We start from the raw sequence: 22,208 nt of genomic DNA on the forward strand, positions 1-22,208 counted from the left end.
GTATAAGAGGAGGGCTGAGATAGCTCGCCTCCAAGCTGCAGCCCACGATGCAGTGACTGCTGCAACTCAGTACGACCCCAACTACAACTTTGGATATCCTCCAGGACATTCGTGGCATTAGACCAACTTAGGCCAAAATCCTAAGCTTGGGGGAGTACGTATTTCCCACCGACATTACAATTATGTTCACACACTCATTGCTAGATGTCGGTACTCATACTTTTTCATTGTAATATCTGTGCTAGTTTATTTTCTATTTTTCTGCTTTCTTCTTGTGTGTTTAATAAACATTAAGAAAAACAAAAAAAATTAGTTGTAGATTTTAGCTAGTTTTAATTTCCATGCTTGTAATAGTATTTAAAAAGAAAACCCAAAAAGATTTCTTTTTCTTCTTTTTGCTTGTTGGGAGCTTTCCTGTGTAAATAGTTCTATTTCTTTTCTTTGGGGGTCGATAGGAGAAGACCATGATTAAATTGTTGAAGTGGCTCTTATATGCATTATTGTTGATCTAACAAAAGAGCCCATATTGCCTTGTCTTCTCCTGTCTATTGAATGCTTGCAGATTCCAGCTTAGTCCAATGCACGTGCACTATTATTATTATCCACATCGCTCGGTCGTGCAAGTGAAAGGAAATTATGATGATATATGATGAACATATTGAGATGGGAGAAGCTGGTATGAACTTGACCTCTCTTGTTTTTTAAAATACGATTAGTTCATCGTTCCTGATTCAGCCTATTATGAATAAACATGTTTCTGATGACAAATAGAGATTATGTTTGAGGAATCCATCGCCATCGTCATCATCAACCATCCTCCATCACCAATTTCATGATGCTCACCGTCGTGCGTGAGTAATTTCGTCGTAGCTTGCTGGGCGGTGATGGGTTGGATGAGATTTATCATGTAATCAAGTTAGTTTTGTTAGGGTTAGATCCCTAGTATCCACTATGTTCTGAGATTGATGTTGCTATGACTTTGCTATGCTTAATGCTTGTCACTAGGGCCCGAGTGCCATGATTTCAGATCTGAACCTATTATGTTTCATCAATATATGAGAGTTCTTGATCCTATCTTGCAAGTCTATAGTCACCTACTATGTGTTATGATCCAGCAACCCCGAAGTGACAATAATCGGGACCACTTCCGGTGATGATTGTAGTTTGAGGAGTTCATGTATTCACTATGTGTTAATGCTTTGGTCCGGTACTCTATTAAAAGGAGGCCTTAATATCCCTTAGTTTCCTCTAGGACCCCGCTGCCACGGGAGGGTAGGACAGAAGATGTCATGCAAGTTCTTTTCCATAAGAACGTATGACTATATTCGGAATACATGCCTACATTACATTTATGAATTAGAGCTAGTTCTGTGTCACCCTAGGTTATGACTGTTACATGATGAACCACAGCCGGCATAATTCTCCATCACCGATCCATTGCCTACGAGGTTTCCATATATTGTTCTTCGCTTATTTACTTTTCCGTTGCCATTGTTATCATCACTACAAAATACCAAAACATTACTTTTGCTACCATTACTTTTGCTATCGTTACCACTACTATCATATTACTTTGCTACTAAATACTTTGATGTAGATATTAAGTTTTCAGGTGTGGTTGAATTGACAACTCAGCTGCTAATACTTGAGAATATTCTTTGGCTCCCCTTGTGTCAAATCAATAAAGTTGGGTTGAATACTCTACCCTCGAAAACTGTTGTGATCCCCTATACTTGTGGGTTATCATGGCCCTCCAGTGGAGGAGGAGCATCTAATGGGGGCGCGATCAGGGCAACTCCCCGTCCTCCTCCCCCTCGGGCGCCATGACGACCGCAACCTCGTCCTCTGCCTCCCCCTCTCATGGCGGGTTCCACCCCCGTGTTGTCCGGAGGAGGAGGGATACAGTGTCGAGCAGAAGCTCTCGTCGCCGCCACTGGAGTACCATTGTGTCCTCGTCCTCTCGCCATGGCGAGCAAAGAAAGTTTGAGGAAAGGGAGAATGAGAGCGTGTGGACAAACGCACCGCTCCCGCCCCCTTCTATAGAGGTACGAGGTAGGGGTGGCTTCTCATTCAGGGAACAACTGCCCCGCTCCCCCAATACAGCTTCCCTATGCCTTCAACAGCTCGGGAAATCAGAGCCCGCCTTCTACGCCAACCAACGACGCCTAATTTTCTGCCATGGCACCCGTCCCCGTGCCCTCTGCATCCGCCACCTACCCTATGCAATGCATGTGGTTCATGTGGCGGATGCACCCGAGGCGGGAGGCAAGTGGGATGGCAGTTTTTGCCCCGTGATCGTGGGGCGTGGGTGATCCACGGGTCATGATCCAGATTTTCCCATAATGTTTAGTATGATGTGCGGGAAAACCGGAAACTGGGCCCGGGCTCAAGTAATGAAGAAACAAAGAAGATCTCAAGGGGCCAGCCACGTCTACACCCCTACCTGTGCACTGGTTAGGGCCTAACTCAACGATGCCCAGCAACGCATTCGGGCCAGGACCGGGGGCTCCTATCAGTGCAACAAACTCTGGGTCCCTTGCCAAGACTGTTCAAAGGCCCGAGAACAAGATTAGAACACCAAGATTAGATCAAAGCTTGAGGGATTAGTTCTTTGAAGGATCAAAGTGCAGATCAAGAAGACCAAGACTAGCCAGAGAGACAAGATACCACTACGAGAAGAACCTCCCTTGCTGGGCAGGAGGAACTGGCAAGGTTGGGGTTACCCGGGAAGCGAGCCTCCAAGATCGCCCTGGCAGTCCTGTCGGGGCTCACGGAGGCAAACCACTCCACCACACCACCTCACAGCGACACACGTCATCGACCAGTGCGATGTCAAGCTCTCAAGTCACTAAGTGACAGCTCCCTGCCACATGGCAGCCACTTCCTACAGAAAATACCTCCAAGCAACACCCGTCTTGATACGTGTGAAGCAAGCAGGCACAAAGCTGGCAAAATAGCCCGGCAGGGCCTGCCGGGCAAGCTATGATGTGACACTAAGCGGCGCATTTACTGCGCTCTATCAGCCTGCAGAGTTAAGTATGATAGCACTTTTTGCTATCTAATCAGCATGTAAAGACTAATTTTCCACTGTGGTGACCCTTATATCTATAAAAGGAGGCCCATGGCAACCGTAGAAAGGATTCGGACCCCCACACATTCATATGCACGTAGCCCCTCTCGCCCTGAGGCAGCCTTGCTGGGCAAGAGCACTGTGTTTCTCCACCATTTTCCACCATCAATCCACCAAAGCAGGAGTAGGGTTTTATACCTCGCGGCTGCCCGAACCTAGGTAAAACTACTCGTGTGATCTCTGTCGTGTTGTGTTATGCTTCTCCACTCTTTGTGCAATGTGCCCATCCCCCCGCCGAACCAAAAGGGGCTCATGGCCCCATTGGTGGCCATGGTTTCCCATGACACGCAACATTGGTGGTTGCCCTGCATTATCTTCAGGAGCTGTAATTTCTTCAACAGCCCTGGTAGCTTCTTCAGCAGCCTGATTTTCATCAGTTGCGCTTGCAGTTTCTTTAGTAGGTTGGGCAGATACTTCGGCCTGAGGAATTTGTTTTTGTGATAAAGCTGCAACATTTAGCTTGAGATTACTGGACAGGTTGAAAAATATGACTTTGGCACAGAACCAATCTGCATGATATATGTCAAAGTCATCACTGAGGACTTTGATTTCCTTCTAAACGTTGACAAGTTCTTCATGGGACAAAGTTAGAATATTGTTCCTCAGAAATCTCTCCTTCTTGTACTAGTCCTTCTTGACCTTCCTGGCCTTCTCCTATTTCCATTTTTCTTCGCCTATGAAGGCGGTTAGCATGTGAATTTGACCAGGAGTCAGATTCAGGTCGAGAAGTGGATTGTTGCAGTCCTTGTGCCATAGGTCAGTGAAGTCAAGGATCTTCTTCGGATCCAGCATGAGAGGCACAACACTGCCTTTTGCTCTTGCAGCCCTCTGTTGTATGTCTCTGATAATTTCATCAAGTTTTTCATCACCAGCTTCATCATCGTCATCAGACGGAACATGGAATGCCACATGCTTATTCTGAGGATGTGGCCTCTTTCCACGTCCAGCAGTGGACTTGACCTTCAGCAGAGTTGGACCACTTGAGGATTGTGGTTGACCTGAGGAAGTTGCAGATACCCCTGAGGCAATAGAAAAACCAGCAATCTGCTGACACATTGCAAGGTGCACATGTGTTGAGGACTTTGTGGTAGTAGCTGAGGATTTTGTAGCAACTGAGGGGATTAGCACTGCCCTTGAAGATGTTGCTTGGGGAATTTGCCCTGAGGGCTTTGCTATTGAGAAACTTGGCCGTGAGGGCATTGAGCTTGAAGATTTTGACTTCAAAGTTGTTTTCTTCTGCATTGCCTTCTTAGGCGCAGCTCTACTGGCAGAGGCCTCAGCAGCAGCAGCAGCTTGCAAGTCCTCATTGAATTTCCCCACTGCTTCAGCAACAACTTTCTGTAACTTGGCTTGGCGCTTGGCCCATTCTTTTAGAAAGTCCTCACCATGCTTGATGCTGGTGGGATTAGCTCGTTGGCCAGCCACCAATGGTGGTCTTGGACATGGAGGGTTCACTGCGAATTTCTTCATGTAGTTAGGAGTAACATAGCGATATTCACTCCATTCCTTTGCTCATCTCCTCTCAATCCTCTGTATGCGCACTTTGCACTGATTCTTATTCTCCTTCCCATGAGTTTCTTCATCTGGTGTACAATATTCATCATATATGTCCTCAGGGATCTCAAACACAGTGTTTGTTTCTGGCCTCTTTCCTCCCTTCTGAGGTCTCTTCCCATCTGCCATTTTCCTCACTTGGGGATTTTGAACTTTTGATGATTCTGAGGAAGTATGCAATTTTTCTTCGAGAAACGCTGCAAATGAGTTAAGTTGATGAGAATCTAGTGATTCATCAGCAGACATTTTGTACCTGTGAACAAAGTATAGGTGCGAAGAATTTGGAGAGGTCACATGCATTCTCAGAAATTTTTGAAAAAGTATCAAGTTAAGGAATTTGACCATAGATGTCTTGAGGAATTTCACTAAGCGTTCTTGACTCACGTTCCAGAGTTGTAGAGATTAGAAAATCCACATAATTGAGGAATCTAGAGGAAAATCAAAGCTTAGAGAAACAAATCAAGTAAAAAATGCATTTCGGTGTTTAAGGAGTGGGATGTTGAAGAATAAGCACCTTTTGAGTATTTTGTGGAAATCATAAGAATCAAAGTATGGTAGTAAAATCATATTTTAATTACCCTTGATGAAGAACACGACAAACTAGGAGTGTAAACGGAGAAGTTCGTCAGTCCAGATCTCCCACATCCTAGCTCAGCGGAGGGAGACAGCTACGGCGACAGCGGAGTGAAGATTTCCGTGGCCGGCGTGAGTACGACGACGACGAGGTCGAGGCAGTGAAGCTCTTCCTCACCGGCGATGATGGAGTGTAGTGGCGAAGCTAGGTCAGAGCTCGAGCATGGGGAGTTGAGGCCGAGCGGAGTAAATCGGGTAAGAGGAGGGTGAGGGGTATTTATACCCGCAGTGAAAAACTGCTCGCCCGAAGATTTTGGAGGAACATGCCCCTAACCCTTGCTATCCTAACGACATGTGTCACCCACATACAGGGAGGTGGAGATCGTGGGGGTCATGGGTGATTAGATTAATCAATCATGGGAAACGAAACGGTTTGAGCGGCAACAGCCAAAAATTCAGATATGAAAAAAATGTTTCGTTCACCGCCTGCTACCTCTTGAGCATTGGATTTCCCCGAAGAGGAAAGGATGATGCAACAGAGTAGCGTAAGTATTTCCCTCGGTTTTTGAGAACCAAGGTATCAATCCAGCAGGAGGCCACGCTCAGGTCCCTCGTACCTGCACAAAACGATAGCTACTCGCAACCAACGCGATTAGGGGGTTGTCAATCTCTTCACGGTCACTTACGAGAGTGAGATCTGATAGATATAATATTTTTGGTATTTTTGGTATAGAGATGCAAAGTGAAAAGTAAAAGGCAAAGTAAAAAGCAAAGCAAGATTAAAGTGATGGAGATTGATATGATGAGAATAGACCCGGGGGCCATAGGTTTCACTAGTGGCTTCTCTCAAGAGCATAAGTATTCTACGGTGGGTGAAGAAATTACTGTTGAGCAATTGACAGAATTGAGCATAGTTATGAGAATATCTAGGCATGATCATGTATATAGGCATCATGTCCATGACAAGTAGACCAAAACGATTCTGCATCTACTACTATTACTCCACTCATCGACCGCTATCCAGCATGCATCTAGAGTATTAAGTTAAAAACAGAGTAATGCTTTAAGCAAGATGACATGATGTAGAGAGATAAATTCATGCAATATGAAATAAACCCCATATTGTTATCCTCGATGGCAATGATACAATACGTGCCTTTCTGCCCCTTCTGTCACTGGGAAAGGACACCGCAAGATCGAACCCAAAGCTAAGCACTTCTCACATGGCAAGAACTACCAATCTAGTTGGCCAAACCAAACGGATAATTCAAAGAGACTTGCAAAGATAACCAATCATACATAAAAGAATTCAGAGAAGATTCAAATATTATTCATAGATAGACTTGATCATAAACCCACAATTCATCGGTCTCAACAAACACACCGCAAGAAGAAGAAGATTACATCGAATAGATCTCCACGAGAGAGGGGGGGAATTTTGTATTGAGATCCAAAAAGAGAGAAGAAGCCATCTAGCTACTAACTATGGACCCGAAGGTCTGAGGTAAACTACTAACACTTCATCGGAGATGCTATGATGATGTAGAAGCCCTCCATGATGACGGCCCTCTCCGGTGGAGCTCCGGAACAGGCCCCAAGATGGGATCTCGTGGATACAGAAAGTTGCGGCGGTGGAATTAGGTTTTTGGCTCCGTCTCTGTTCGTTTGGGGGTACGTAGGTATATATAGGAGGAAGAAGTACGTCGGTGGAGCTCCGAGGGGCCCACAAGGCAAGGGGGTGCACCCTAGGGGGGCGCCCCCACCCTCGTGATCGCCTCTCTGATGCCTTGGCGTAGGGTCCAAGTCTCTTGGATCACGTTCGGTGAGAAAATCACGTTCCCGAAGGTTTCATTCCATTTGGACTCCGTTTGATATTCCATTTCTTCGAAACACTGAAATAGGCAAAAAACAGCAATTCTGGGCTGGGCCTCCAGTTAATAAGTTAGTCCCAAAAATAATATAAAAGTGGAAAATAAAGCCCAATATAGTCCAAAATAGTAGATAATATAGCATGAAGCAATCAAAAATTATAGATATGTTGGAGACGTATCAGGCATCCCCAAGCTTAATTCCTGCTCGTCCTCGAGTAGGTAAATGATAAAAAGAGAATTTTTGATGCGGAGTGCTACTTGGCATAATTTCAGTGCAAGTCTTCTTAATTGTGATATGAATATTCAGATTAGAAAGATTCAAGACAAAAGTTTATATTGACATAAAAAATAATACTTCAAGCATACTACCAAAAGCAATTATGTCTTCTCAAAATAACATGGCTAAAGAAAGTTATCCCTACAAAATCATATAGTCTGGCTATGCTCTATCTTCACCACACAAAATATTTAAATCATGCACAACCCCGATGACAAGCCAAGCAATTGTTTCATACTTTTGAGATTCTCAAAACTTTTTCAATCTTCACGCAATACATGAGCGTGAGCCATGGATATAGCACTATTTGTGGAATAGAATGGTGGTTGTGGAGAAGACAAAAAGGAGAAGATAGTCTCACATCAACTAGGCGTATCAACGGGCTATGGAGATGCCCATCAATAGATATCAATGTGAGTGAGTAGGGATTGCCATGCAATAGATGCACTAGAGCTATAAGTATATGAAAGCTCAAAAAGAAACTAAGAGGGTGTGCATCCAACTTGCTTGCTCATGAAGACCTAGGGCAATTTGAGGAAGCCCATCATTGGAATATACAAGCCAAGTTTTATAATGAAAGATTCCCACTAGTATATGAAAGTGATAACATGAGAGACTCTCTACTATGAAGATCATGGTTCTACTTTGAAGCACAAGTGTGGTAAAAGGATAGTAACATTGTCCCTTCTCTCTTTTTCTCTCATTTTCTTATTTTTTTATTTGGGCCTTTTTCTTTTTTTATGGCCTCTTTTCTTTCTCTTTTTTGGGCTTCTTTGGCCTCTTTTATTTATTTTTCGTCCGGAGTCTCATCCTGACTTGTGGGGGAATAATAGTCTCCATCATCCTTTCCTCACTGGGCCAATACTCTAATAATGATGATCATCACACTTTTATTTTTCTTACAACTCAACAATTACAACTCGATACTTAGAACAAAATATGACTATATATGAATGCCCCCGGCGGTGTACCGGGATATGCAATATGACAATGATGGAGTGTGTCATAATAAACGGAACGGTGGAAAGTTGCATGGCAATATATCTCGGAATGGCTATGGAAATGCCATAATAGGTAGGTATGGTGGCTGTTTTGAGGAAGGTATATGGTGGGTGTATGATACCGGCGAAAGGTGCACGGTATTAGAGAGGCTAGCAAAGGTGGAAGGGTGAGAGTGCGTATAATCCATGGACTCAACATTACTCATAAAGAACGCATATACTTATTGCAAAAATCTACAAGTTATCAAAGCAAAGTATTACGCGCATGCTCCTAGGGGGTAGATTGGTAGGAAAAGACCATCGCTCGTCCCCGACCGCCACTCATAAGGAAGGCAATCGATAAATAAATCATGCTCCGACTTCATCACATAACGGTTCACCATACGTGCATGCTACGGGAATCACAAGCTTCAACACAAGTATTCTTTAAATTCACAACTACTCAACTAGAATGGCTCTAATATTATCACCTCCATATCTCAAAACAATTATCATGCTTCAATCTTTTCTTGGTATTCAACACACTCAAAAGAAAGTTTCACAAATCTTGAATACCAAGCATATTATTATTAGGCAAATTACCATGCTATTAAGAGACTCTCAAAATAATTTAAGTGAAGCATGAGTGATCAATAGTTTCTTTAAAACAAATCCACCACAATGCTCTAAAAGATCTAAGTGAAGCACATAGAACAAAATTATAGCGCTCAAAAGATATAAGTGAAGCACATAGAGCAAAACTACTTAGCACAAAAGATATAAGTGAAGCACATAGAGTATTCTATCAAATTCTAATTCATGTATGGCTCTCTAAAAAGGTGTGTAAAGCAAGGATGATTGTGGCACACTAAAACACAAAGACACAAATAATACAAGACGCTCCAAGCAAAACACACATGTGGTGAATAAAAATATAGCTCCAAGTAAAGTTACCGATAGAAGTGGACGAAAGAGGGGATGCCTTCTGGGGCATCCCCAAGCTTTGTATTTTAGGTGTCCCTAGATTATCTTGGGGGTGCCATGGCAATCCCCAAGCTTAGGCTCTTGCCACTCCTTGTTCCATAATCCATCAAATCCTTACCCAAAACTTGAAAACTTCACAACACAAAACTTAAGGTAGAAAACTCATGAGCTCCGTTAGCGAAAGAAAACAAAAGACCACTTCAAGGTACCGTAATGAAATCATTCTTTATTTATATTGGTGTTAAACATACTGTATTCCAACTTCTCTATGGATTATAAACTATTTTACTAGCCATAGATTCATCAAAATAAGCAAACAACACACGAAAAACAGAATCTGTCAAAAACAGAACAGTCTGTAGTAATCTGTAGCTAGCGCAAGATCTGGAACCCCAAAAATTCAAAAATAAATTTCTGGACGTGAGGAATTTATCTTTTAATCATCTGAAAAAATAATTAACTAAATATCACTCTCCAAATAAAAATGACAGAAGTTCTCGTGAGCGCTAAAGTTTCTGCTTTTTACAGCAAGTTCAACAAGACTTTCCCCAAGTCTTCCCAACGGTTCTACTTGGCACAAACACAAAAAACACAACCAAAACAGAGGCTAAATAATTTATTTACTACTAAACAGGAGGAAAAAGAAAGGAATAAAAATAAAATTGTGTTGCCTCCCAACAAGCGCTATCGTTTAACGCCCCTTGCTAGGCATAACAGCGAGGATAGATCTAGGTATTGCCATCTTTGGTAGGCAATCCATAAGTGGCTCTCATGATAGTTTCATATGACAATTTTATTTTCTTTCTTGGAAAGTGTTCCATGCCCTTTTTAATGGAAATTGAAATCTAATATTCCCTTCCTTCATATCAATAATCGCACCAACCGTTCTAAGGAAAGGTCTACCAAGAATAATAGGGCAAGAAGGATTGCAATCTATATCAAGAACAATGAAATCTACGGGCACATAATTCCTATTTGCAACAATAAGAACATCATTAATCCTTCCCATAGGTTTCTTAATAGTAGAATCCGCAAGATGCAAGTTTAGAGAGCAATCATCAAAATCGCGGAAATCTAGCAATTCAAACAAAGTTTTGGGGATAGTGGAGACACTAGCACCCAAATCACACAAAGTTTTGGGGATAGAAACTTTCAACTCAAGTTTTTATTCATAAGATTGCATCAAGGCATCAACAATATGTTCGGTGAAGGCTTTCTTTTGACTATAAGCATGTGGATAATTTAGCACGGATTGCAACAAGGAAATACAATCAATTAAAGAGCAACTATCATAATTAAATTCCTTGAAATCCAATATAGTGGGTTTAGCAACATCTAGAGTTTTATTTCTTTCAATCCCACTTTCATCAATTTCATCATAAAGATCTAAATACTCCGAATTTTTAGAACGCCTTCTAGGTAAAGGAAGATCATATTCAGTTTCATCAAGATTCATATTGCAAAACAAAGATTTAATAGGAGACACATCAATAACTTTTAGATCTTCATCTTGATTTTCATAGGAATTGGAAGAACACGCTTTAATAAAGGCATCTTTGGAAGCACGCATCCTAGCGGTTCTTTCCTTGCACTCATCAATGGAAATTCGCATGGCTTTGAGAGACTCATTGATATCATGCTTAGGAGGAATAGATCTAAGCTTTAAAGAATCAACCTCAAGAGAAATTCTATCAACGTTCCTAGCCAAATCATCAACTTTAAGCAATTTCTCTTCAAGCAAAGCATTAAAATTCTTTTCTGAATTCATAAACTCTTTAAAACTATTCTCAAATTCAGAGGGCATCTTATTATAATTTCCATAAGAGTTGTTGTAGGAATTCCCATAATTATTAGAAGGATTACTAGGACATGGCCTAGGATTAAAATTCCCTCTATAAGCGTTGTTACCAAAATTATTTCTACCAACAAAATTCACATCCATAGATTCATTGTTATTCTCAATCAAAGTAGACAAAGGCATATCATTATGATCAAAAGAAACACTCTTAGTTGCAAATAATTTCATAAGTTCATCCATCTTTCCACTCAACACATTGATTTCTTTTATCACATGCACTTTTTTATTAGAAGATCTTTCAGTATGCCATTGAGAATAATTAACCGTAATATTATCTAGGAGTTTAGTAGCATCTCCTAAAGTGATTTCCATAAATGTACCTCCCGCGGCCGAATCTAAAAGATTTCTAGAAGCAAAATTCAATCCGGCATAAAAATTTGTATAATCATCCACAAGTTCAAACCATGAGTAGGGCAATTACGTATCATTAATTTCATTCTCTCCCAGGATTGTGCAACATGTTCATGATCAAGTTGCTTAAAATTCATAATAGTGTTTCTAAGAGAGATGATCTTAGCGGGAGGGAAATACTTAGAGATAAAAGCATCTTTGCACTTGTTCGAAGAATCGATGCTATTTTTAGGTAAAGACGAAAACCAAGCTTTAGCACGATCTCTAAGCGAAAAAGGAAATAGCTTCAATTTAACGACATCATTATCGACTTCTTTTTTCTTTTCCATATCACATAAATCAACGAAGCTATTCAGATGAGTAGCGGCATCTTCACTAGGAAGGCCGGCGAATTGATCTTTCATAACAAGATTCAACAAAGTAGTATTGATTTCACAAGATTTGGTATTAGCAAGAGGAGCAATCGGAGTGCTAAGGAAATCATTATTATTGGTATTGGTGAAGTCACACAATTTGGTAGTATCCTGAGCCATCGCGACAAACAAGCAATCCAACACACGGGTAAACAAAAAGGCAAGCGAGAAAAAGGCAAATGGAGAAAGAGAAGGAGAAGGAGAAGGAGATTGGGAAAGAGAGGGCGAATAAAACGGCAAGGGTGAAGTGGGGGAGAGGAAAATGAGAGGCAAATGGCAATTAATGTAATGTGAGAGATAGGGGTTGTGATGGGTACTTGGTATGTTGACTTTTTGCGTAGACTCCCCGGCAACGGCGCCAGAAATTCTTCTTGCTACCTCTTGAGCTTGCATTGGATTTCCCCGAAGAGGAAAGGATGATGCAGAAGAGTAGCGTAAGTATTTCCCTCAGTTTTTGAGAACCAAGGTATCAATCCAGTAGGAAGCCACGCTCAAGTCCCTCGTACCTGCACAAAACGATAGCTACTCGCAACCAACGTGATTAGGGGTTGTCAATCCCTTCACGGTCACTTACGAGAGTGAGATCTGATAGATATAATATTTTTGGTATTTTTGGTATAGAGATGCAAAGTGAAAAGTAAAAGGCAAAGTAAAAAATCAAAGCAAGATTAAACTGATGGAGATTGATATGATGAGAATAGACCCGGGGGCCATAGGTTTCACTAGTGGCTTCTCTCAAGAGCATAAGTATTCTACGGAGGGTGAACAAATTACTGTTGAGAAATTGACAGAATTGAGCATAGTTATGAGAATATCAGGCATGATCATGTATATAGGCATCACGTCCGTGACAAGTAGACTGAAACGATTCTGCATCTACTACTATTACTCCACTCATCGACCATTATCCAGCATGCATCTAGAGTATTAAGTTAAAAACAGAGTAACGTTTTAAGCAAGATGACATGATGTAGAGAGATAAATTCATGCAATATGAAATAAACCCCATCTTGTTATCCTCGATGGCAATGATACAATACGTGCCTTGCTGCCCCTTCTGTCACTGGGAAAGGACACCGCAAGATCGAACCCAAAGCTAAGCACTTCTCCCATGGCAAGAACTACCAATCTAGTTGGCCAAACCAAACGGATAATTCGAAGAGACTTGCAAAGATAACCAATCATACATAAAAGAATTCAGAGAAGATTCAAATATTATTCATAGATAGACTTGATCATAAACCCACAATTCATCGGTCTCAACAAACACACCGCAAGAAGAAGAAGATTACATCGAATAGATCTCCACGAGAGAGGGGGAGAACTTTGTATTGAGATCCAAAAAGAGAGAAGAAGCCATCTAGCTACTAACTATGGACCCGAAGGTCTGAGGTAAACTACTCACACTTCATCGGAGAGGCTATGATGATGTAGAAGCCCTCCGTGATGACGGCCCTCTCCGGCGGAGCTCCGGAACAGGCCGCAAGATGGGATCTCGTGGATATAGAAAGTTGCAGCAGCGAAATTAGGTTTTTGGCTCCGTCTCTATTCGTTTGGGGGTACGTAGGTATATATAGGAGGAAGAAGTACGTCGGTGGAGCTCCGAGGGGCCCATGAGGTAGGGGGCGCGCCCTACATCCTCGTGACTGCCTCTCTGATGCCTTGGCGTAGGGTCCAAGTCTCCTGGATCATGTTCGGTGAGAAAATCACGTTCCCAAAGATTTCATTCCGTTTGGACTCCGTTTAATATTCCGTTTCTTCAAAACACTGAAATAGGCAAAAAAAAACAGCAATTCTAGGCTGGGCCTCCGGTTAATATGTTAGCCCCAAAATAGTATAAAAGTAGAAAATAAAGCCTAATATAGTCCAAAACAGTAGATAATATAGCATGGAGCAATCAAAAATTATAGATACATTGAAGACGTATCACCGCCCTGGATACTCGCTCGTCGCCACCGGGCCTGGATTTCGAGCGCCGCCATTGGGCCAGGGTTCTCCGCATGATGACCAACTCCCCCTACTTCAACGGAGGCCGTCGTCGTCCCACCGCAGCTAGCCAACTCCGCATCCCTCCTCCAGATGCTGAACTGCCTTCACACACCGACGCGACCTTCCTCCACCTACCGCCGTGGCCCTTAGTCACCGCCATTTATTTTGTTTTGTGGCACCGACGCAGCAAATCCCAACAACCACGTCCATGAGGGCGGCACCCTGTGGCCTTTAACACCCATCATCCAACGGATTGGGCAGGAGAACGCAAGATCCGTCCGCCGCCACTATTGCCAGCATCATCGCCTGCCATACCACCTGCCACCATGAATCCTCTCCCCCAGCGAGGTTGCGTACGAGCATCCTACCTGCCTGCTTGAGTCACTGCTGCCAAAACTCCCATCGGCGGAGCTTTTCCTTGGCACTACGTTTCCTACCGGATCCTCCTGGTGGGGATCCGCTTTCGCAAAGTCCAGGCAGTTTGCCAATGGCACCACAGGCCGTTCGCCTTGGTCGGCTGCCGCACGTGTGGAGCACACCGACGCTCGTGATGCGCCTCAACTCCGAATCCCCAGCGACCTTCCTCCACCACGTTCGGACCGACGCAGTCAACTGTGCGCCGCCAATGCCCAACCTATCACCATGGATCCTGCACTCACGCATCCGGCCATGGCTCCTAGCCTTTGCCACGACGTTCTATCCCCAAACGACGCTGCTGGTCGTCACCCCATCCATCGCCGTCACCAACTTCCACACAAGCAGCCCCGCCCCTGCGTCTTCGGCCAAATCGACCTTCTCGTGAGTCCCACCATGACCTTCCTGAGGAAGGTTCATCCTTGGGGCTGCTACTGCAGAGGGAAGCTATAAAGCATCCTCCGATCTAAGAGATGGGGGTGGGCTCCCATCCCAACGACATGTTCTGCATCAGAACAGGGACGAGCACAACAGGGCGCCCTCCGGACAGCCGCTCTCCTCCTTTGCACCATTCTCTGGCCTTCCTCTTGTGCGATACAAGCAAAGTTTTCATCTTCGAACCTGAATTGCAACACATACTTGAATTTAATTGCATGCATGCAATCATCTAGAGGTCAAACATCTCTGAACCTGAACTCTTGCTCTGCCCCGAAGAAGTACTGAGATGTTGTGATTGTGGTGGTTATGCTAGATACCATAGCGTAGTGGTGGAGGCTTTGCCAACATGTAGACTAGAAAAGAGAGAAATAGAAACAAGGAGATGCTGTTGAGTTTAGAGAAGCGAAAGGATAAAATTTCTGCATCCTTATCCCTCGCGGCACCCTGCATCCTCCATGTAGTAATACTACTACTACTATCATTTTTCATTCATGGGAAACAGTATACTACTTCAACGGTCTCCCATTTCGGTCAAACTTGACTTTTCTTCTGACAAAGGTTTTGTCAAGTTCCTCTTCTCTTCTTCCATCGTTAGTGTGAGTTGTGTAAAAAAATATTGGCCTCGGCCTTCCCACCTGCTAGCTTTATGTGCTACTTTTTATTAAACAATTATACTAGTAAATGAATGTAATTAGCATTATGATGTCCTAGTTTTTTGTATGATCAAGTTGTATTATAATGGAGCATTTATATTTTTTAGTGTGTATCTCCCAGAAATTTCAGCAATAAAAAATATAGAAGTTCGGACTGTTCTTCAACTTAGAATGGCTGCATGCCAATGTTTTTATTTTATGCAAATATTGGAGGACTGTAACCTTTAATTTTTTTTGGAAGGCCCTCTGGTAGCTAGAAACTTGTTTTTTCTGTGGTTGTGATAATGCTACATAGAGTGGGGGAGAAAGTTCTACTTCTCCTATGCGCTAACAGTATAAATACAAATATCAATTTGGGAATTCACATAAGTTTGGGATACTTGAAAAAGGATAATGAAGTTTATCTACCAAAACAAATGATTTGTTACGCAAAAGACATGAGATGTTTTAAAAAAATAAAGGAAAATGAAAAGTATAAATATAACTATCGAAAAACCATCACAAAAGTTTGTGTTTTAAATGGCGTAGAGCGTTAGAGCAATAACTGTTAACAAAGCCTCACCCATAAGATGTTAACTCCAGAAGTTCACATTCAATAAACCGGAGAGTTTGAAAATAATGGGAAAAGCAAAAGAAGACACCTACTTGTTTGTATAGATTCACCCCCATGGATTTCCACGTTACTAAACATATTTTTACGTATTCAAAAAAAATATTATGAACCGTCGCGAGTATGAAAAAATGACCAACATGGGAAAGTTGTGTGTTTTCAACAGCTTTCCATCGGTATATCATTTGCTAAATTCCGGTAGGTGGTTGGGGAGTTACGGGCAAAAAATAGCACATGAATATAGAGTGAAGTTCAAATTGACATGGCCCAAAAGTTCAATTTCTGCACGCAGTGCATCTCCGAACACTCTGTTTTGGCGATGAAAACAGAATGCATGATTTCATCGTTTTCAAAATTTATAGAGAAAATGGAATTTCCCCGTTCTACAAGAAACCTAGAGGTTCAAATTTAAATTGGGGAAGTTCAATGTTTATTATAATATCAAGAAGGTCAAATTGAAAAAATTGATCAGTTCAAAAAGTTTATAAAAATAGATTTTCCTTCTTTTAGAAATAATACCTAGAAGTTCAACTTTAAATAATTGAGCAGTTCTATATTTATTACATAAGTAGTACTTTTCCCTTACTAATGAATAACACCAAAAAGTCCAAATTTTTAAAAAATTAAAATTGTTTAATGTTTATAAAAACTGAGATTTTCCCCAATGCTAAAGATTAAAACCAAGAAATTCAATTTCGAAAAACGGAGTAGTTCAATGTACATAAAAAACTCAAGTTTTCACGTTACTAGCGAATAAAACCAAGAAGTTCAATTGAAAAAGGTGGAGCAGTTTGATATTTATTTGAAAAATTGGATTTTTCTAGTTAGTTAGAGCGGTTCAATGTCTATAAAAACTCGGATATTTTCACATAACCGGGAGAAGTTTAGATTGATAACTGCCAAAAATTCACGTACTACAGGTGTGCATTTTCCTTGTTACTAAAGAATGAAATGATGAAGTTCAAATTAAATTAAAGGAGTAGTTTGATGTATACAAAAAACTCAAATTCTTTCCGTTCTATATGGAATATAAAAGCATGTAGTTCAATTCAAAAAAAAGTTTGATGCTTATTTAAAAACATATTTATTTCTAAGAATAATGCTGAGAAGTTCAAATTAAAATAATAGCGAAGTTTGAAGTGCATAAAAAACTTAGATTTGTTGCAAGAAGTTCACGTGCACCTCCGTGCATGGTTCAAAATTTCTATTGTGGTACATCGGACCTCCAATTACATGTTTTAAAATGGCAAAAGGACGTTCGACCTTCAGTTGTGTGTAATTCAACGTATACAAAAAAATGTCATAGAAGTTCATAGTGAAAACAACGAGAAGTTCAATTACTACAAGGAATGCATTTCAGTTGAGAATAAAAGTGTAGATAAATAAAATCTTAAAAGGTTTGTTGAAAGAAGTTTAAGTGCTCTGTCAGGGGATGTTCAAAAATTCTTGTGAGAGAGGTTCACCTTGTATTTCCATGTTCAAAAAAACAAAAAAGAAATTGTTTGGGAGCAATTTGATTTCAAAAAGAAAATAAAAATCAAATTATAAAAATGGAAAAAGTTCATGTACTACATGGTGTGTGTTTAATATGAGAAAAATCAATAAAAAGGTAAGGTCCAAATTTTTTTTTGTTATAAGTTTAACTCCTCGGTCGGAGAAAGCTAAAAAATATATTGTGAGAGAGGTTTGTACAAAAAAATATCATTTGTGTAACACTGACGAATGTATGAGAAAATTACAAACGAAAATACGTCACAGAAGTTCAATGCAAAAACAACAGGAAGTTCAAATACTACACTGAATGAATTTCAGATGAAAAACTTATAAAACTGCCACGAGTATGAAAAATGATCATAAAAGGAAAGTTGCATGTTTACACAAGCTTTCCATCGATATATCACTTTCTCAATTCCGATGAGTGGATCGAGAGCTATGGGCAAAATAGCACGTGAAAAACAGAGTGAAGCTCAAGTAGACATGCCGAGAAGTTCAAGTTCTTCACGCGGTGCATTTTCGAAGAATCTGTTTTGCAATAAATGCAGAACGAATGATCATGCCGTTTTCAAAATTAATTGAAAACGGCTAGGAATGAGAGAATTCCATCAACATGAGAAAGTTTTGCATTTTCTGTAGCTTTTAAATGGTATATTATTTTCCCATTATGATAAAGTTTGGAGAAATTACAGTGAAAATACATTTTTATCCGTTTTCAAAATTGACTTAAAACAGTAATGAATTGGGAGAAACAATATATACCAAAAAGTCTTGCATTTCCTCAAGATTTCCAACACCATATCATTTGCTGCATTCAGACGTACAGTTAAAAAATTAGCAATATCAATAAGAGAGGAGATGGCTGCTTGTTGTCTATGCACGTGCGTGTGAGAGGCGGGTCAGGAGGCATGCACGAATGATGAGGGGGGACGATGTGGCTGTGATAAGCAGACGTAACTACATAGGAAGATCAATCGCCCTTTGTAAGAGAAAAGAGAGACATAACTTGTGAGGTACGTTGATCGATGGGGGGTAGTTATAGTCGATCTAGGTATATGTTGGGAGATCGCTCGGTATACATGCATGTGTGTGTTAGAACAAATGAGGCGCGAGGATAAGGATAGAGAGAGAGAGGGATGCATGTAGGAGGTGGTACGAGAGGCATACTATATCGAGGGGGAGGAGTGTGCGAGTACGAGAATGATGAAAAGAGTGGTGGGAGTGAGGCATGGACGGTGACAAGAGCAGAGGGGAAGCTTGTGTTTGTGCTAGGCACACCTGGCTAGAGAGGCATATCGATCGATGTGTGCCATAAAGAAGGAGCTGGGGGGCCTACACACACCGTGGGTGAACGACCTAAAGTGAAAAGACAAATTTGCGCGATGGAGCTAGAGAATGCTGAGGGAGGGTGAGAGGGATGCGGGAGTGTGCATGCACAAGAGAAAGTTAGCGCTAGCTACAAAGATAAGAGGGTTGTGTGGGTGTAAAAGCCAAATAGAGATCATATATACTTCATTATGAAAAACGAATTTGGATATTTGAAGAATTTATCATAGTGTTTCAAACCGACGGATGTGTGAATATATATAACGGTGATACACATGGTGTGGTTCTGAACATGGTATACTACATTTAATATATTTTTATCTGTACTCTTATAAAAAAACGGAGTTGTTGATGATGGTGTGCCTGCCATCCTGCATTATAGGCCCTCTGATATATATCTGGCGGATAGCAAGGAAACTATGATGGTTGAAGTTGGCAACAATCATGATTGTAGATTCTTACTGAAATAGAGAAATTAATTCAAATTTAGTTCGAATTGCAGCGGTAGTATAGACATTTGGAATGCACTAAAATATTGGTATGAGTAGGTTACATGCATTATACAGCAAGCGAAAAAATTAATCGGACATAACATGGATTCATACTCCCTCCTTCCATCTATATAGGGCGTAATGAGATTTTTAAGACCGCCTTTGACTATTGACAAGATTAATAGTACATGACATGCACAATGTGAAAATTATATCATTGAAAGAACCTTTCACAGACGAATTTAACGGTGTGCTTTGTGTAAGTTGCATGTCATATATCATTGCTCTAATATTTGGTCAAAGTTAGCATCGAAAAACGCATTAGGCCCTATATAGATGGAAGGAGGGGCTTTGAATAGCATTTGTATAGTAAAACGGGGCAAGACTCTCTCTTTGTGTGGTGTGAATAGTTTTATTTTTTTCATTTTCTTTTTGGTTGAGGGAAGTGCGAATTGATTTGGCACGTACAAGTACAATATTACTACACGTTAGGCTTGTCCCTAAAATTCAACCCGCGTCTTGTTATATCCCGAAAATTCAGATATCGTGCTCCCAAAACTGGCGCCTTCACAACCCGCGCCTTGCTATCCCGAAATTACAACACGCGCGAAAACTCCCTCCAGCTGCCAAATCCCGACACGCGAAATCCCCCTTCTAACCCTGAGCCGAAAGGGCCGCTAGTTCAAATCGGTGGGGGGTACTTTTGTAACACACCCTACATTTTGGACAAGCGTGTTCCTAAGTCATGCTTCACCCCCTCCCACCGCCCCCTTTTCATCATTCGAAATCCCAGGCCGCCATAACCTCTCCGCTCCAGCCACGAAACCCCACCCTCCTCCGTCCACCACGTCACCGCTGCCCAGCCGGAGCCTCTTCCCCGATGACGTCGTCCACCACAATAGCTCGACGTCCCTCGTCCACCTCCCCGGATGAGGATCCGTCGTCCATCTCGCTGTCCCACCGGTTCAGCCGCCTCGTCCTCCACCTCCAAGGAGCTTCTCCGACGATCGCCTCGTCTATCACAGCTGCTCCATCCCCATGGCGCCGCCTTAACCTGCTCCACCGGAACCGCAGCATCCTCACCGACTCCTCGGACGAAGCCGAGGCCTACTCGGCGCCACCAAAGAGGTTGTACACTCATCGCATCGCACCTTCTCTTTAACTCGACCTCCCGGCACCGACGGTGCTCCATCCCGCACCCCCATGGAGCGGCTACCTTGAAGCCGGCGCCGCGGGCAACATCTCCACGACGGCTCTCCCCCAGTGCGAGGCCCCTTCGGCGGCGGCGTCCATACCATCTAGATCTATTGCTGCTGCTCCGGCTCTCGCTTGATCGCTCGCTCGCCCAGCTGTTGCTGCTGCTGCTCTCCCCCTCGCTCGTGTTGCTGCTCTGCTCCGATTAAGCCACACTTCAGTCAACCGAATCGACTTGTGGGTCAGTCAATTTTTAGGGGTTGGGGGGGCTCGCCGCAGTTAAGGAAGAACCACCCGCAGCGGGGACAGGGGCTCGCTGGAGAGGTACCCCACTATCTATCTTAGGGTTCAGGGTGGGGGCAGGGGGCCTAGAGGGCTGGCCGGGGTGGCGGTGGCGAGTTGTTTCGGGGCGGCGAGGCGGCGCTGGGGCCGGTGGTGGCTGGCAGCTCGGGGGTGCAGGTTGAAGATGAACTGCAGGCCCTCCCTAAACTATATGTCAAGTGCCTCTCTGCTACCATTGCGTTCAGTTTCGACAGTAGCATTCAGATTCCATAGTAAATTTCAGTTTCGATAGTTAAGTTCAGAGTAAATAGTTTTTACCTCATTTGTTGTAGTCAGGTGGTTTTTGGTGATTTTAATTTTACATCCATTTTACATCATCTATTGGAGATGCTATTAGAATCCCACTTGAGATTGACGATGTCTGTCTTGTGCTGCTTCAACCTTGATGTCTTACGGCTCACCAGAGCTGCTCCAACGACAGAACGATCCATCACAACAGAGCAGTGCCCTGGACGCTATCTACAGATTCCTCAGATCTTCCTCCACACCTCCGACAGCCACCTCTGCCTCAACTGCTTCAGCAACCAACCCAATGATGCTGAGGTCGACACGGCTACGGCAAAGAGGTTGTACACTTGTTGCATCACTTATTACTATACATTCACGTCGATCCATAAGGGCTATTTTGGTTCAACGGAAAAACATCGATCCACTGGTTGTTACCATCACTCTAAATTTCTGCATGCTCTCCTTACATAATCTCACCATATTTTTTTCGTATGCATGTCAGATATTGTACACAGTCATCCTGAACATGTAGAGAAAAAGAGAAGAGTTTTGCGTGGCAATACAATGTCATGCAGACATCGCTCCATGGTGGGTTCAATGGCAAACCCTCCCCACCCCTCTCCAGATTGTAATCCATAGGAAGATATTTGTTCTGAGGCGGATTCGGATGCCACTGAGCACTCCTATTTACCCCCAAGGTGTTTGCTCTACCTTGGCATGATGATGTTAGTCATATCATGCATATGTTGCCTTGCAGTGCCTACTTTTGACATCATATATGTCATCTTCTTAGTTTAGACATGTTCTGTAATGTCACCTGTTTAGTTTCTATATCATATATGGGAATTATGCAGTCTCATTCTTTTAGCTAGCCATAATATAAATGAAATGTGCAATGCCATCCTGTTTAACCAGGCATCATATATTTGAATGATATCTTGCCCATCCTTTTCTTCATTACATTTCCATTTGTCGATAATGTTTGTACATTAAACTACTCTTCCTATGAATCAGCCATTTGGGTGGGAGATGGAAAAA

Source organism: Triticum aestivum, chromosome 3A (genome assembly GCF_018294505.1).
Source record: "Triticum aestivum cultivar Chinese Spring chromosome 3A, IWGSC CS RefSeq v2.1, whole genome shotgun sequence".
Lineage (NCBI taxonomy): Eukaryota > Viridiplantae > Streptophyta > Magnoliopsida > Poales > Poaceae > Triticum > Triticum aestivum.